The sequence below is a fragment of the Brassica rapa genome, chromosome A02, assembly GCF_000309985.2.
Source record: "Brassica rapa cultivar Chiifu-401-42 chromosome A02, CAAS_Brap_v3.01, whole genome shotgun sequence".
NCBI classification, from domain to species: domain Eukaryota; kingdom Viridiplantae; phylum Streptophyta; class Magnoliopsida; order Brassicales; family Brassicaceae; genus Brassica; species Brassica rapa.
Genome location: NC_024796.2, coordinates 18887400 through 18903761, shown reverse-complemented (window position 1 = coordinate 18903761; position 16362 = coordinate 18887400). Strand labels below are relative to the sequence as shown.

The 16362-nt window shown below is 47.3% G+C and overlaps 2 non-coding genes across 2 annotated transcripts; both read right to left on the bottom strand.

Annotated features, from left to right (window-relative positions):
- Positions 1-15723: 15723 nt before the first annotated feature.
- On the bottom strand, positions 15724-15842 carry LOC117132224. The gene has a single exon (XR_004455784.1). It is a non-coding gene; the product is annotated as a 5S ribosomal RNA (ribosomal RNA).
- A 375-nt stretch (positions 15843-16217) lies between these two features.
- Positions 16218-16336, bottom strand: LOC117132318. Its single transcript, XR_004455873.1, has one exon. It is a non-coding gene; the product is annotated as a 5S ribosomal RNA (ribosomal RNA).
- Positions 16337-16362: the final 26 nt, after the last annotated feature.

Sequence of the window (16362 nt, the reverse complement as noted above, 5' to 3'; positions counted from 1 at the left end):
GGCTGAATCGTCTAATGCATCCAAACCGGAGCAGGGTAAGACTCAAGCCCAAACATTGCGTACCCGTGATATCATTTGTTATAAGTGTCAGGGCAAGGGCCACTACGCTCGGGATTGTCCAAACAAACGAGTGATGGTCCTAAAGGGGGATGGCGAGTATGAATCCCAAGATGAGGCAGAGGCCGCGGCAGTGATCTCTGATGAAGAAGTAACCGACTACCCGGAGACCGGCGAGCTGCTAGTGACCCAGAGAGCTCTTAGCACCCTCTTTGATCCAGAGACCATCCAGCGGGAGAACATCTTTCACACAAGATGTAGTGTTGATCACAAGGTATGTAGTTTGATCATAGATGGCGGATCTTGTACTAACGTGGCTAGCAAGTATCTTGTTGATAAGCTAGGGCTGGTCAAAACTGCCCATCGTCGGCCATACCGTCTCAAATGGCTCAATGATGAGACTGAGCTCAAGATTGCCGAACAAGTTGTTGTGTCCTTCAGTATTGGCAAGTACCAAGACCAGGTCAAGTGTGATGTTGTGCCCATGCAAGCCGGCCATATACTTTTAGGAAGGCCGTGGCAGTTTGACAAGGAGACTCTTCACCATGGACGCACCAACATCTGTAGCTTCGTCCACAACAACAGGAAGCACAGCCTAGCACCTCTCAGCCCTCAAGAAGTTCATGATATGCAAAAGGCCATGACGCAGTCCGGCCAGGTAAGTAACACTAACCTTTACATGACTTCCGGACAAGTGCTTAAATCATTACAACGTGAGACACAGGTGCTACTAATGATCTTTAAGGAAGGTTGCTTTGCAGGTCTAGAAGCTCCTGAAGTACCGGACGTAGTACAAGACCTCATGGGACGTTACAAGGATGTCTTTCCTGATGAGATTCCAGCCGGTTTACCCCCTGTCCGTGGCATAGAACATCAGATCGACCTTGTACCCGGCGCGCCACTACCAAACCGAGCTGCTTACCGTGTCAACCCTGAGGATGGGACGTGGCGCATGTGTGTGGACTGCCGAGCCATCAACAACATAACTATCAAATATCGGTACCCTATACCCAGATTAGATGATATGTTGGATGAACTGACTGGGTCTGTTGTGTTTTCTAAGATTGATCTCAGGAGTGGATACCATCAAGTCCGCATGAAGGAAGGAGATGAGTGGAAAACTGCCTTCAAGACCAAGCAAGGTCTATACGAGTGGCTGGTGATGCCGTTTGGCCTTACCAACGCCCCTAGTACCTTCATGAGACTCATGAATGAGGTCCTCCGACCTTACATTGGTAAATTCGTGGTTGTATACTTTGATGATATCTTGATTTACAGCAGGTCTTTAACTGAACACATGGGACACCTAGAACAGGTTTTGAAAGCCTTAAGGCAAGAAGGCCTTTATGCTAACCTTAAGAAATGTGTATTCTGCACTGATCAGTTGGTATTTTTAGGCTTTGTTGTGAGTTCACAGGGACTGAAGGTTGATGAAGAGAAGATCAAGGCGATACAAGACTGGCTGACTCCGACCACGATCGGACATATCCGCAGCTTCCATGGGCTGGCCAGTTTCTATTGACGATTTGTGAAGGACTTCAGTACCATTGCCGCCCCAATGACCTCCGTGATCAAGAAGAATGTAACCTTTGCTTGGGGCCCTGCCCAAGAGGAGTCTTTCAACAGGCTTAAATATAGCTTGACACATGCACCGGTTCTAACTCTTCCTAACTTTGATAAACCTTTTGAGATTGAGTGTGATGCTTCAGGGACAGGAAAAGGAGCCGTGCTGACCCAAGGAGGCCGGCCAGTGGCCTTTTTCAGTGAGAAATTGAGTGGAGCCGCCCTCAATTACCCCACCTATGATAAAGAGCTATATGCTCTAGTAAGGTCGCTTGAAACTTGGTGTTGGGGTCAAAAACGGTTATGACGGAATTACCACCCAAAAATCCTCGGAGATCGTATTTCCGAAAGAGTTAGTAAAAGAAGGGATGTAATTTTCGTAAAAATAACCTATACGAGGTTTTTACGAAGAAGTATCCTTTGGGATTCAAACCGAACAAACCAAACCCGAGCCAAGCTCGGTCGCTACGTAGCGACCGAGCTCAGCCAAAGCTCGGTCGCTACGAAGCGACCGAGCGATCGTCCCACTCGGTCGCTACGTAGCGACCGAGCTCGAGCCAAAGCTCGGTCGCTACGTAGCGACCGAGCTCAGCCAAGCTCGGTCGCTACGTAGCGACCGAGCGATCGTCCCGCTCGGTCGCTACGTAGCGACCGAGCTCGAGCCAAAGCTCGGTCGCTACGTAGCGACCGAGCTCAAGCCAAAGCTCGGTCGCTACGTAGCGACCGAGCGCTCCTCCCGCTCGGTCGCTACGTAGCGACCGGGCTCGAGCCAAAATTCGGTCGCGGTGTAGCGATTGAACCTTTCCGAACATCGATACGACACCAGTCCTTGCATTCTCGTCAAACCTTCGAATACTATCTCCCGAAGACCGTAGCAAGCTCAATCCATGTTTCCCGCTATTCTAATTCATCGATCAAACTTCGCGGATCCGAAACCGCGGAAAACTCGTAGTAAACATGTCGAGTCGGAAGACGGCCCAAAGGGACCTAAAACACGACTCAAGGCCCATCCTACGATTTTTCCTAACCAAAAGCCCGTGAACCACAGCATGGTTCACGCTTGGCCCACGAGGAAGGATAAATGTCAAGTTTCCGCGGATAAATACGGAAGTTTTGGAGATAATTGTGAAGATCGGGAAAAATGGAATATCTCCATTTTTTGCTATGACGGCTTAAGGGCAGAAGAGTAAAAGCGTAAACCGACCTTGGAGCTAGTATATAAGGAGTCCTAGGCGAGGAGCAGAAGAGAGAACTTTTTCAGAGCAAACTTAGCACTTAGAGCGATTTAGGCAACTTTCCGTTTTTGTTATTTCGAGCTGCGACTCAATTAGGTTTAGCCGTCTTAGGGTTGCTAGAACTAGGAATTTCGCCGACAGCTCTCGAGCCCAGGCTTATACCTTGTTGTAACGCTCATACGCAGATTCGGAATAAGATCTACTTTGCTCTCTTTTCGATTTCTTATTTTTATCGTTGTTATTCTCGTGTTCTGATTGCTTGACGTGTGGTAATTAACAGATATCCGGGTCCTCTGGGAAACTAGGGTTTTCTTAGTTTCCTTATTTAAACGGAAATCGACAGTGTGAATTTCGGTTCCCACAGTTTGGCGCTAGACGGAGGGGGACTTACGGATCAATCTAACCCGCAAAAGCCACACACAGTCAGACATGTCAACCAACGATGCGGATAACGTGCAAACTCCCCTTAACGGAGGCAGCGGCACCGATCTCCACACTCCGGTAGCGGACGTATCTGCGGCCAATGCGCAAGCCAACGCCGCGACGCTCGAGGAGTTTAAAAAGATGTTCGCCACCTATGAAAAAAGGTCGGAAGAACAGGATAAGCTCGTGAATACCTTGACCAAACAGGTTGAAACCTTAACGGCAAGGACCCAAGCTATCCGTCCCCGCGGAACCACCAAAATCCGCGGGAAGAGGCTCGACTTCGCCACCCCACTCGATAGAGCAGGAGTCGCGCGGGAACGACCTTCCGGTCAAAACCCCAGCGAGAAATCTCCCATCGAAAAGGGGAACTCTGAAAGTCTTCCGCCCCCTGCAAAGGACTCGGAGGATAACGAAGCCGAACACATTGACCTGGATCCTAGCGATGTCTCCAACGACACCGACGAAGACGTCGACAGACATCCTAGAAGGACCAGAAGCCGATCCGCTCGGGAAGGCTCCCCGTTCGAAAAACCAATGACGGAAGAAGAAGAAGTCGCCTATTGGAACGAACAAGAGGAGCTGGCCGAAAGGCAAACCGAGCTCACTCGCAGTAAACGCCGACAGGCTCGGAAATCCACTGACGAGACATCGGATATCCGCGATCTTCGCGACTACATCACTAAAACTGCGGCAGAAGTGAGAGCCGTAAAGTCTCAAATCCATCATGCTACTAGTGCTGCCCCCGAGATCGATCGACTGCTGGAAGGAGCTCGAAAGACCCCCTTTACCAGTCGCATTTCGGACATGAGGGTGTCCGATCCGGAAAGATCAAAGTACCGAAGTACGATGGTACGGCCGATCCGAAAGCGCACCTTCAGGCTTTCCACATCGCGATGGGAAGGGCAAGACTGAAGGACGGTGAAAAGGATGCCGGCTATTGCCGCCTGTTTGTCGAAAATCTTGAAGGAGCAGCGCTCGAATGGTTCGCACGCCTTCGTCGCAACACCATCGGGAGTTTTCGACAGCTCGCATCGGAATTCCTCAAACAGTACTCTGTATTCATAGACAGGGAAACCTCCGATGTTGACCTCTGGAGTCTCTCCCAGAGGGAAGACGAACCCCTCCGCGAGTTTATCAGTCGGTTCAAGCTGATAATGTCCAGGGTCAGCGGGATAAGCGACAAAGTGGCCATCGACGCGCTGAGAAAACGCTCTGGTACAAGTCGAAATTCAGAAAATGGATAACTCTCGACAAACCGCGAACGATCCAGGACGCCCTTCACAAAGCAACGGACTACATCATAGTCGAGGAAGAAACTAAAGTCTTATCGCAAAAACATAAGCCGGCAAGACCATCCTCGAAAGACGCAGATACGAAGGGGAAAAAGAAGAACTCTCGTAACGACAAGTACGTCCATCACGAGGGGGAAGATCTCCAGGGAGCGCATAATTATGCGATCAATTCGGATCAAGGCCGGACCACGGGCAACACATGGACTCGCAATCAAGGATATGACGAGAACACCTTCTGCGAGTTCCACCAATCCCGAGGACACTCCACGACCAATTGCAAAGTCTTGGGAGCAAGACTGGCCGCGAAGCTACTCGCTGGAGAGCTTTCGGAAGTAACTAGCGTCAAGGATCTCATCCTCGATTCTGATCGGCCTCCAAAGACGGATAGAAATCCGCCCGCTGAAAAATCCCCTCAACGAAACCAACCTGGGGATAAACGCGGTAGGAGGCCGGATGACAAAGGGAACGATAACAATCGTCGCAGAGTCAATATGATCATCGGAGGATCTCAATACTGCGGCGATACCGTGTCGGCCATCAAGGCTTACCAACGGAAGGCAGAATCAAGCGCAAATTGGCCTACATGGTCTCCTCCTCGAGACGGCCAAAGTTGCTCGATCACCTTCACAGAGGAAGAAGCCGGCGGTATCGACCAACCTCACTGCGACCCGCTCGTCATAGATCTCGTCATACGAGATTTAGAAGTCGGAAGGGTACTCGTCGACACGGGAAGCACGGTCAACGTAATCTTCCGCGACACTCTCAAGCGGATGAGTATCAACTCGGAGAGGTAATTCCGACGCCAAAACCACTCACGGGTTTTTCAGGCGAAGTGTCGATGACTCTCGGATCAATCCAATTGCCAGTCATGGCCAAGGAGATCACGAAAATCGTCGAATTCGCGGTAGTCGACCATCCCGCTATCTACAACGTGATCATGGGAACCCCATGGCTCAACGCCATGCAGGCAGTTCCGTCAACTTACCACCTGGGTCTCAAGTTCCCAACGCCGAGCGGAGTCGCGGCCATCTGGGGATGCCAAAAACAGTCGCGACTATGCTTCCTCGCGGAGCATAAGTTAAGGCAAATCACGGCTTCTGCAAACGGCAAACGCGCGAAGATAGATCGATCTTCGGCCAAAAGCGCCCCGCACAAGGACGAAGTAAAATCGTCTGTCAACGCAAACGCATCGGACGTCGAAGCTCGACATAAATCCGAAGCCCACGCGACAACTCAACCGGAACATCCGGAAAATAGCGTCGACCCAGCCACGATCGACACGGTCAAGGCGGACATCGCGACACCAACCGCCGAGTAAGAACACTCGCGGCATGAAACAGAACTACGAGATGGCTTGATCCTCGAAAGGGGTACGTAGGCAGCTTGTCAAAAGACGAGTTCAGCTATCCCCCTCTCTAAAAAGGGGGGGGGGAGTGGGTGCGTATACTCGTATACTCCCACAATCGCCATTATTGTAATCGAGTTTTTAAGCATAAAATTTTTTACAATATACACTGTCTTTTTATCGAAAACGCTTACGCTTCAGTTTACGCTCGTCTGCGGCCTCATCCGGCCCAAAAATCGTAAAGATTATCACCTTTCAAACACGCAAAAATACACGCATAATCCTCGAAAATAACTGCGAGACGTCGCAAAAAGTTAAAATTCGAGGACAATGCTAAACAAATTGTCCGAACGCGACCACCAAAAACCTTACACCCCGTTCGTCGATTGGCCCCGACGAACACGCCAGCCGTCTTAAACAAACGCAATCCGATCACTCTTTTGATCTTTAAAAACGTCCAGCACAAGGACAAAAGCGCGCTACAACAAAAATCCGAAATTTTGGTTTAGCACTTCCAGTTGATTCTGAGAAGATGCTCGATTCGTACCATACAAGTCATATAAGCCGAGAACATATCGCGGACTTTAAACCGGTGCGAGTCAGGAAGAAATCGCAACAGGAAAAACGATAGCCGGCTAGTCACCGCACAAACCTTAACCGAAAGTAAACCTAGGTCTTGCCCTAAACCCAACGCTCTGGTCTCAAACATCTCAAGGCATGATATCTAAAAGATACGAGATCATAAACCATGCCTCTCCGTTCGTATCTCAATGTTCTCGAAAATCGTAAAGACAGATAAATTTTTACGAAAATCACGAACGAACCAACAGATTGAACGTCTAATTAGAACTACATACGAGACGACAACTCGTATTTACTTCAACCCTACTCAGGAAAAACTCGAAACAAAACATTTATCATATAAATAAACCGCGTAAAGCGGCAAGGGATTCAAAGCCACCAACGGCCAGTCCCGGAAATACAAATACGGCCATCTTGGCCTAAACGAAATCCAAATTCAAAGGGCCACATTCGGCCGAAAACAAGGATAACTGATCCATCCCTCATAATCCAAAGTCAAAGTCCCCGGACAACGAAGCACCAAACGCATCCGCAGGACGATCCACTTCCTCGCCACCATCGTGAAAATCGATCGGGACCTCCTCGGTATCAGGAGAAACCGGGATGGAATCCCAGAACCCTTGAATCCTCTCGTCGATCGGGGGATAAGCGCCTCAGCGTGGGCACGGTCACTCATCCCACTCTTCATCAAGCTCATTTCCTCTTCAAACACATAGTCGTCGGCTTGCGTCCTCCAAAGACTTCCGACCGAACCACGGCACTCGCGAAAGTCGCCCACCGAGGTAAAGGCATTCTTAAGGTTCCCGTACTCAACCTGGAACTGAGATGCGCGAGTCTTCATCACCTCGACGATTTCTCTTTTGCCTTTCCTCTCCGCTTTACGAACAGCCCGCGCATGATCACGAGTAAGCTGTGCCTCTCGCTCCAGCATCTCGCCTTGCACGCGAGCGAGATCCCGCTCCGCTTTCTCCGCCTTGAAGCGGTAGACCATGGCTTCTCTATGACCCGCCTCGATGGCCGAGCCCAGCAAGCTCAGGCCCTGCAAAATCGATGGGCGTGTTACAAATCCATACGTAGGATAATCACCAAAAAATTCCCAAAAAAAAACTAACCCCATTGATGATGCGAGATCCTTCCGCAACGACTCTCGGCCTCGCCGATTCTTTCGTAGGAGGAGGAGCATCGAAACCCGATGGCAGCCCAGCAAAGAAATCATCGAAATCCGGAATGGGGGCCTCGCTCGAACCGCTTCCGTCGCCGTAAGCAAGGTTCGGATCCCATCCTGGAAGCATAGAGTCGTCCATCGAAAACTCTATGTCGCCAAGATCGACATCTTTTCCCTTCCAAGAGCTCGACTCCGGCGCAGCTGTCGGAGCTTCGACGGGATTCTGGTCGTCGGGTTCGGAGTCGCTTCCCGTATCCGCGTCCAAAGCTGGACCGGGTTGCACAAATTTCAGTGCCTTCCGAACCCTTCTCGGCGTGAAAGAAGTCCAGAAGAAGGGACCATTCCTGAGAAGATCCCTCACCGCAATAATGTCCTCAGGGAACGGAGCAAGAGGATTGATGAAGGGACGATTGTTCGGGAACCTCCGGAACAGTGGAATGCAACTCTCTTCGACGGACGCAGCGTCCAAACGAACAAAGAAAAAGAACTTCTTCCACAAGTTGAAGTTCGAAATGAACTTCTTAACCACCGACATAAATTTCCGAGGGACAAACCTATGCTTATCTGTATCCTTGACAAGTTGAAGCCTCAAAAGCGCTTCATAATGATCGACGGAAAGGGAAAGGCCATGCTCATAGCTTAGGATCAATAAGGTGCCCAATGGCAAGGGTGTCAACTGACTTATCGCGACTTCGAAGCGGTCCAACACTCGGACGAGAATTTCGGGTATGGGGAACCAGAGGCGACAACGCACTATGAACGCCTCATAACAAGTAAAGTAACCCTCCGGGGGTTGTTAGCACATTCCCCGCGGCAGGGAACCCGGAACTCCACAACATCCGGGATGTGGTAGAACGACCGCATCGTCGCGAGAAACTCGTCAGTAGTCCTGCTTGCGTCCTCTTCCTCGACTCCACGATGGACCAGGACCGGGAATGGCTTCTCCTTGGGAGGGATCAACGAGCCATAATGAGCAACCCACAATGCCTCGTTCTCGGCAGGATGCACCGAGTGAGGCACGAACTCCATCTTCGGAACGACGAGCTCTTCGGAACGACGAGCTCTTCGTAAGGGCTCGCGGACGAAGACCCTTTTTTCGCAATCTTTTTCTTGCTCGACATCTTTGCACTTCTCTTGAGAGAATAGAGGAAAAGGGTGGAGAGAAAGATAGAAAGTTTTTGAAAGATCTTAGAGAAAAACAAGAAAGTGAAAAAATTATGGAACAAGTTACCTCTCTTCTTATAAGACATGAGGATTTACTATTCAAGCTCGGACTTTCGGATATTAATTCCACCCATCACGCCTAACTTGCCAAACATGCCTAACCGCACGCTAGGATCCTACGATGCATGATCCTAACGGGCTGGGGGGCTAACTGTTGGGGTCAAAAACGGTTATGACGGAATTACCACCCGAAAATCCTCGGAGATCGTATTTCCGAAAGAGTTAGTAAAAGAAGGGATGTAATTTTCGTAAAAATAACCTATACGAGGTTTTTACGAAGAAGTATCCTTTGGGATTCAAACCGAACAAACCAAACCCGAGCCAAGCTCGGTCGCTACGTAGCGACCGAGCTCGAGCCAAAGCTCGGTCGCTACGTAGCGACCGAGCTCAAGCCAAACCTCGGTCGCTACGTAGCGACCGAGCGCTCCTCCCGCTCGGTCGCTACGTAGCGACCGGGCTCGAGCCAAAATTCGGTCGCGGTGTAGCGATTGAACCTTTCCGAACATCGATACGACACCAGTCCTTGCATTCTCGTCAAACCTTCGAATACTATCTCTCGAAGACCGTAGCAAGCTCAATCCATGTTTCCCGCTATTCTAATTCATCGATCAAACTTCGCGGATCCGAAACCGCGGAAAACTCGTAGTAAACGTGTCGAGTCGGAAGACGGCCCAAAGGGACCTAAAACACGACTCAAGGCCCATCCTACGATTTTTCCTAACCAAAAGCCCGTGAACCACAGCATGGTTCACGCTTGGCCCACGAGGAAGGATACATGTCAAGTTTCCGCGGATAAATACGGAAGTTTTGGAGATAATTGTGAAGATCGGGAAAAACGGAATATCTCCATTTTTTGCTATGACGGCTTAAGGGCAGAAGAGTAAAAGCGTAAACCGACCTTGGAGCTAGTATATAAGGAGTCCTAGGCGAGGAGCAGAAGAGAGAACTTTTTCAGAGCAAACTTAGCACTTAGAGCGATTTAGGCAACTTTCCGTTTTTGTTATTTCGAGCTGCGACTCAATTAGGTTTAGCCGTCTTAGGGTTGCTAGAACTAGGAATTTCGCCGACAGCTCTCGAGCCCAGGCTTATACCTTGTTGTAACGCTCATACGCAGATTCAGAATAAGATCTACTTTGCTCTCTTTTCGATTTCTTATTTTTATCGTTGTTATTCTCGTGTTCTGATTGCTTGACGTGTGGTAATTAACAGATATCCGGGTCCTCTGGGAAACTAGGGTTTTCTTAGTTTCCTTATTTAAACGGAAATCGACAGTGTGAATTTCGGTTCCCACACTTGGCAACATTATCTTTTGTCTAAAGAGTTTATTATTCATACAGATCATGAGACTCTTAAGCATTTGAGGGGCCAGACCACACTCAAGAAGAGGCATGCTAGGTGGCTGGAGTTCGTGGAAACTTTCCCTTATGTGATCAAGTACAAGAAGGGAAAGGACAACATAGTGGCCGACGCCCTATCCCGGCGCCACACACTCATTACCACCATGGAGGCTAATATCATGGGTTTTGAGCAACTCAAAATGTCTTATGAAACTGACCCTGACTTTTCTGAGCTTTACAGTAACACGGCTAAGGGGGCCATGGGTCCATTCTATCAGCAGGACGGGTTCCTCTTCAAGGAGAAACGCCTGTGTATTCCTCATGGTTCCATGCGAGATTTACTGACCAGAGAAGCTCATGGGGGTGGGTTGATGGGGCATTTCGGTCGGGACAAAACTCTGAGCGTCCTGTCCGACCACTTCTATTGGCCCCGGATGAGGCGCTACGTCGAGAGTCTTTGCGCCAAGTGCACTGTCTGTCTCAAAACCAAATCCAGGTCGCATCCTTATGGATTACACATGCCTTTACCTATTCCTATTGCACCGTGGGTCGACCTGTCTATGGACTTTGTGCTGGGCTTGCCCAAGATAGAACACAAGGATTCTATTTTTGTTGTAGTGGACAGGTTCTCCAAGATGGCACACTTCATTCCGTGTTCCAAGACCAATGATGCAAGCCAAACCGCTGATCTCTTCTTCAAGGAAGTGGTGCGCTTACATGGAGTGCCTCGTACCATCGTGTCCGACCGAGACACAAAATTTCTCAGCCACTTCTGGAGGACATTGTGGAAAAAGCTTGGAACCAAGCTCCTTTTCTCGACCACTTGCCATCCACAGACTGATGGACAGACCTAGGTAGTAAACCGTACACTCTCTCAGTTGTTGAGGGCTGCGGTGGGTAAGAATCTTAAAAACTGGTTGAGTTGCTTGCCTTTCATTGAGTTTGCTTATAACCATGCAAGGCACTCTATTACTAATCTCTCCCCTTTTGAGATCGTGTATGGCTTTAGACCAGAGACGCCCATGGACCTAGCCGCATTGCCACCAGCCATGCAAGTCAGCCAGAGTGGTGACATAAAGGCTGAGTTTGTGAAGAACATGCACCGGCAAGTCAAGGAGACTTTGGAGAAGAAGGCTGAAAGGAACCGGATTAAGCTCAACAAGGGGCGCACAGAAGTTATCTTCCAACCAGGCGACTGGGTGTGGCTCCACATGAGGCCAGAACGGTTTCCGGAAGAGAGGAAGAGCAAATTATCCCCACGAGGGGACGGACCATTCCGAGTGCTCGATCGGATCAATGACAATGCCTACCGGCTAGAACTGCCAGGTGAGTTCCAAGTTTCCCGAACGTTCAATGTGTCTGACTTGTCTCCTTATATTGCAGATGACGGAGATGTTCTGAGGACAGAACCTGTTCAAGAGGGAGGGGATGTTGTAGTACCCATGACTGAGGTTCCCATTATCCGCAAAGGTCCTACCACAAGGTCCGGTTCAAGAGTTATAAGAGCTGGATTTGCCAAAGCTGTCCAGGAGTTGCTTGGACAGGAACAAACCGGGTTCAAGCAACTATTGATCCAGGAGTTGTCTGACTTGAAGCTGGAAGACACCGGTGAACCACTAGAGGTTCCAGACCCTGTCCATTCGAGCCAGTTCTCCTCCATCGGCCAGAATGAAGCCGGCCTGACCATTTCCACCTTCATACTCAATCCATCCAACCAACTTGCTTCCGGTTCAGAGATATAGCCGACCATCAGAAGGAGTAGTATGTGTTGTACTCTTTTTCCTTATCGAGGTTTTGTCCCACTGGGTTTTCCCGAAAGGTTTTAATGAGGCAACAAGCAAGCATACTATGAGTTCTGATCCGGACATCTCAAACCGCGACCGGTCTATTGTTTTCTTTATTTTATTTCGGTTAAGACTTTGGCCATTTGTCTAGGCCCTTTTTATCTTTAAAGTCCAGTAAGGAACATCTATTTAAACCCCTTGTAGTTGCCAACTTTTCGGCTAAGTCTTTTTATGAAATCGTTTTTGCTTTAGCAAAGAAACCCTAAGTCTTTCAGTTGTGTGAAACATTGAGAGCAGCCGTGTGACATATCAAAGAGCCGATCCATTGTTCTTTGTGGCGTCCATCGATCCATTCCATTCCTTGTCTGAATCTTGAGAGAGACACACGTCCAACAAGAGCCGGATCCATATCTATCTTCCTATCCGACCTAGGCATCTTGCTGAGAGAGACATACGTCCAGCAGCAGATTCCATCCGCCAATCTACTCTTTTCTCTATCTTTTGTTTTAGATTTCATTCATCAATTTCATAAAAACCAAAAGAATCATATCTTGTTCTGTTCTTGTTCCTATTGAAAACTCACTAAAGGTTCCTATATGTTTCAGGATCGAACACAAGCAAGAGACGAGCCAGCCGGTACCATCCATCCGAGGCAAGGTTGAACCGCAGAACGGCCATCCGTCCGTCCGTCCGTCCATCCGTTCGACCCTCTGACCCGTGCCTACAACAGTCAGAGACGTTCTTACAATGCATCAGCATCCATCAGATTATTCAGAATCAAACAAGACCATACTTGCCATTTTTGGAGTCAAAAGCCATCAATTCTCAACAGCTCTTTTACCATCATGATTGGCACGACTTCTATACATATTTCTTCAGTAAAGAAGTTCCCAAGAAGCTCACTTACAGCCTCAAACCGTCCAGATACAATACCAGAATCAAATCCCTTGAAGAAAGCCATTGGAACCAAAATATTCTCCTAACGGCTAGTTTATCGGTTTCCTTGTTTAGTTTTTGTTTCCTTTCTTTTTTTGTTACCGTTTGGTCTCTGTATGAGGTCATGCTCTATATAAGCAGACCCATTTGTATACTTTAGATTCACCTTTCAATCCTTAAGAAATAATATTCAGTTTGTTTATTTTTATCAAAGAGAGTCTTTGAATAGAAATCTGTCTTTAGGATACTTGGGTGATTCTTGTGTTCTATTGATTCGTCTAGCATAGGTTGTTTGAGTTATTCAACAGCCAGTGTTATTCCAGATTGAGAGAGTCAATCAAACCCACGGATTGAGAGAGTCAATCATCTTCTATCCAACATCATCTATCCATCTTCCATCTTCAAACAACTATTCATTAATCTTTCCATCCCTTTATCTTTTCAGTTTCTGTTCTTATTTTAATTATTCATAAACTCATTGTTCTTCATTGTTTCCAGGTTAGATTGGATTAAAAGGAACAGCAAGTCGTCCATCTTCACCATCTTTCCATCCGGTCTTCATCCTTACCGATAAGATCAACCCATCGCCCATCCATCTCATCGACCCAGCTTCCCAGCCTGCAACATTTGGTATCAGAGCTTAAAGCTCCTATATCAGGTGATATCAATCCATATCTATCTTTGTTCTTTTCATTCCTTGCTAGTTTTCATTTATAAAAAAAAAAACGATAAAAATTGTTATTTGCTTCAAGTTTGAATTTCTGCATTTTGTGTTCTTGAGAAAAGAAAATTAAAAAGAGAAAGAGTTTTGTTAGTTTGATCCACGAAATTCCTTTAACATATTAGTCTAGTTTTTTGCATTCATTTCCCCCAGCTCCCCTTTCCATATTTAATTTTGCATACCATAAAATCTCACATTTTGAATTTTTCTCATTTATGTTGCATCATTTAAAAAAAAAAAGAAATCTCATATATTGTTTCATGCCCATTTCGTGCATACCATATAGTAGTTATATTGTGCATTTAAATATATATATATATATAAAAAACCATTTATTCATTTTTTGCATTAGTTCATTTCCTAGTTTCCTTTTTCGATTTATTTGCATTAAAAAAAAAGTGTTATGTGTTTCCATTAATCTGAAAACCAAAATAAAAACTTGTTTCTTTGTTTATTTTAAATATATTTCGTGCTGCTTCTGATATATATTAAAAAAAAAAAAGAAGAAGGAATTTTCCATTCTTGTTTTCAAACTTTTCAAAAAAAAAAAAAAATTAATAAGTTTCCATTTTGCTCATTATTCTTTCCTTTGTTTGTCTAGCCACGAATTGATTCTTCTTTTATCTGTTTGTGCAAGGTAAACATTAAGAAAAGACAGAAGAGACGCCATGGAGTATTACTCAGAAGAAGAAGACTTTTTTGATTCAAGCCAATGTTCCGATATCGACGAAACCGACCAAGCATGGTCCAGTAAGGAGGATGGCTTTGAAAGATCGTGTTCTTCTGATGAATACTCTAGTTCAGAGTATGGAGACGACCCTGGTGAAGAAAGTCCTGAACCTAAACCACCAGACCACTCTCAAGGCAACACAAGATTTTACAAGAAAGGAGGTTGCCGAGAAAACAAATCATGGATCATTGACACTGATTCTGAAATCAGTATGGGAGAGGAAGATGAATGTGATCCACATCCTACCCAGGCTTGCAATCCTCTTAAGAAATCACTGACGCCAGCCAGCTATGGAGTTACTCCATACAAAGTACCTGGCCGATCCAAATCCACCACAGCACAATCAACACCAGCTGCCACAAAGAAGCAATCCAGAACAGAACGTGGGAACACACCTGATTATCTAGTCTTTTCAGGTTCTAGCATGGACCCTGGAGTCTATTTAAGATGGGAGGATGATATGAAGCAGTGGCTGCGAGCAAAGAACATCCCAAAGGAAGATAAGCTATCATATGCCCTTGATATGCTTATTGGAAAAGCTTACACTTGGTGGGAACAAGAAGATGCCCAGACCTACTACTCTAATCCAGTACTCAATTGGGGAGATCTTAAGGCACGCATGTATAAGGAGTTTGTAAGGAAGCTCAGGGCCAGCAACAAAGTTCTCACAAGGCCTATGTACCAAGAAAATCGGTGGAGTTCAATGTCAACACCAAAGGCAAGACCAGCTGCTGATAAGAGTCACGCCCACTGTCCTGATCCAAGGAAGTCATTGTCCACTTCAAAGAAGGCAGAGGAGGTTGAGAAACTTTCTCCAGCCAAGAAGTATCAAGGCTGGACATGCACCACATCAAAGCACCATCACCAAGCAACATCAAGGAAAGAGGTGTCTAGCTTAACTGCGGAGTTCTGATGGGATCCGGTGCATTAGTGCTGGTATGATCGCACCCGTCAGTACATGACTCGCGATTCCATTTGTCCTTTCGTTCCGACAATTCGAGTGGATTGCGTGGGACCCACAAGATTTGCTGGCATTTTTTTTCCCGAACCAAAGTACGTCGAGATTGATGTAGAACACAACAACAACAACACCAAACACTCGAAAAACGCATCTTGACTATTTTACGCTCCGTAAATTTCAGCAGCCCGTTTGAAGGTCAAAGCGGCTGAATTTGGGGCCGAAAAATCGCGACGTCCTTCAAACGCCCTTGATGGTTTCTGGGGCTTTCCGAAATGGTGCTGTGGGCGGCGTAGATCCTCACGGTTCAAAAGTTATGGATTTTCAAAAGCTAGAATCGTTTTAGATCGAAAAAACAAAATAAAAAAGGGGTGCAACACGAGGACTTCCCGGGAGGTCACCCATCCTAGTACTACTCTCGCCCAAGCCCGCTTAACTGCGGAGTTCTGATGGGATCCGGTGCATTAGTGCTGGTATGATCGCACCCGTCAGTACATGACTCGCGATTCCATTTGTCCTTTCGTTCCGACAATTCGAGTGGATTGCGTGGGACCCACAAGATTTGCTGGCATTTTTTTCTCGAACCAAAGTGCGTCGAGATTGATGTAGAACACAACAACAACAACACCAAACACTCGAAAAACGCATCTTGACTATTTTACGCTCCGTAAATTTCAGCAGCCCGTTTGAGGGTCAAAACGGCTGAATTTGGGGCCGAAAAATCGCGACGTCCTTTAACCGCCCTTGATGGTTTCTGGGGCTTTCCGAAATGGTGCTGTGGGCGGCGTAGATCCCCACGGTTCAAAAGTTATGGGTTTTCCAAAGCTAGAATCGTTTTAGATCGAAAAAACAAACTAAAAAAGGGGTGCAACACGAGGACTTCCCGGGAGGTCACCCATCCTAGTACTACTCTCGCCCAAACACGCTTCACTGCGGAGTTCTGATGGGATCCGGTGCATTAGTGCTGGTATGATCGCACCCGTCAGTACATGACTCGCGATTCCATT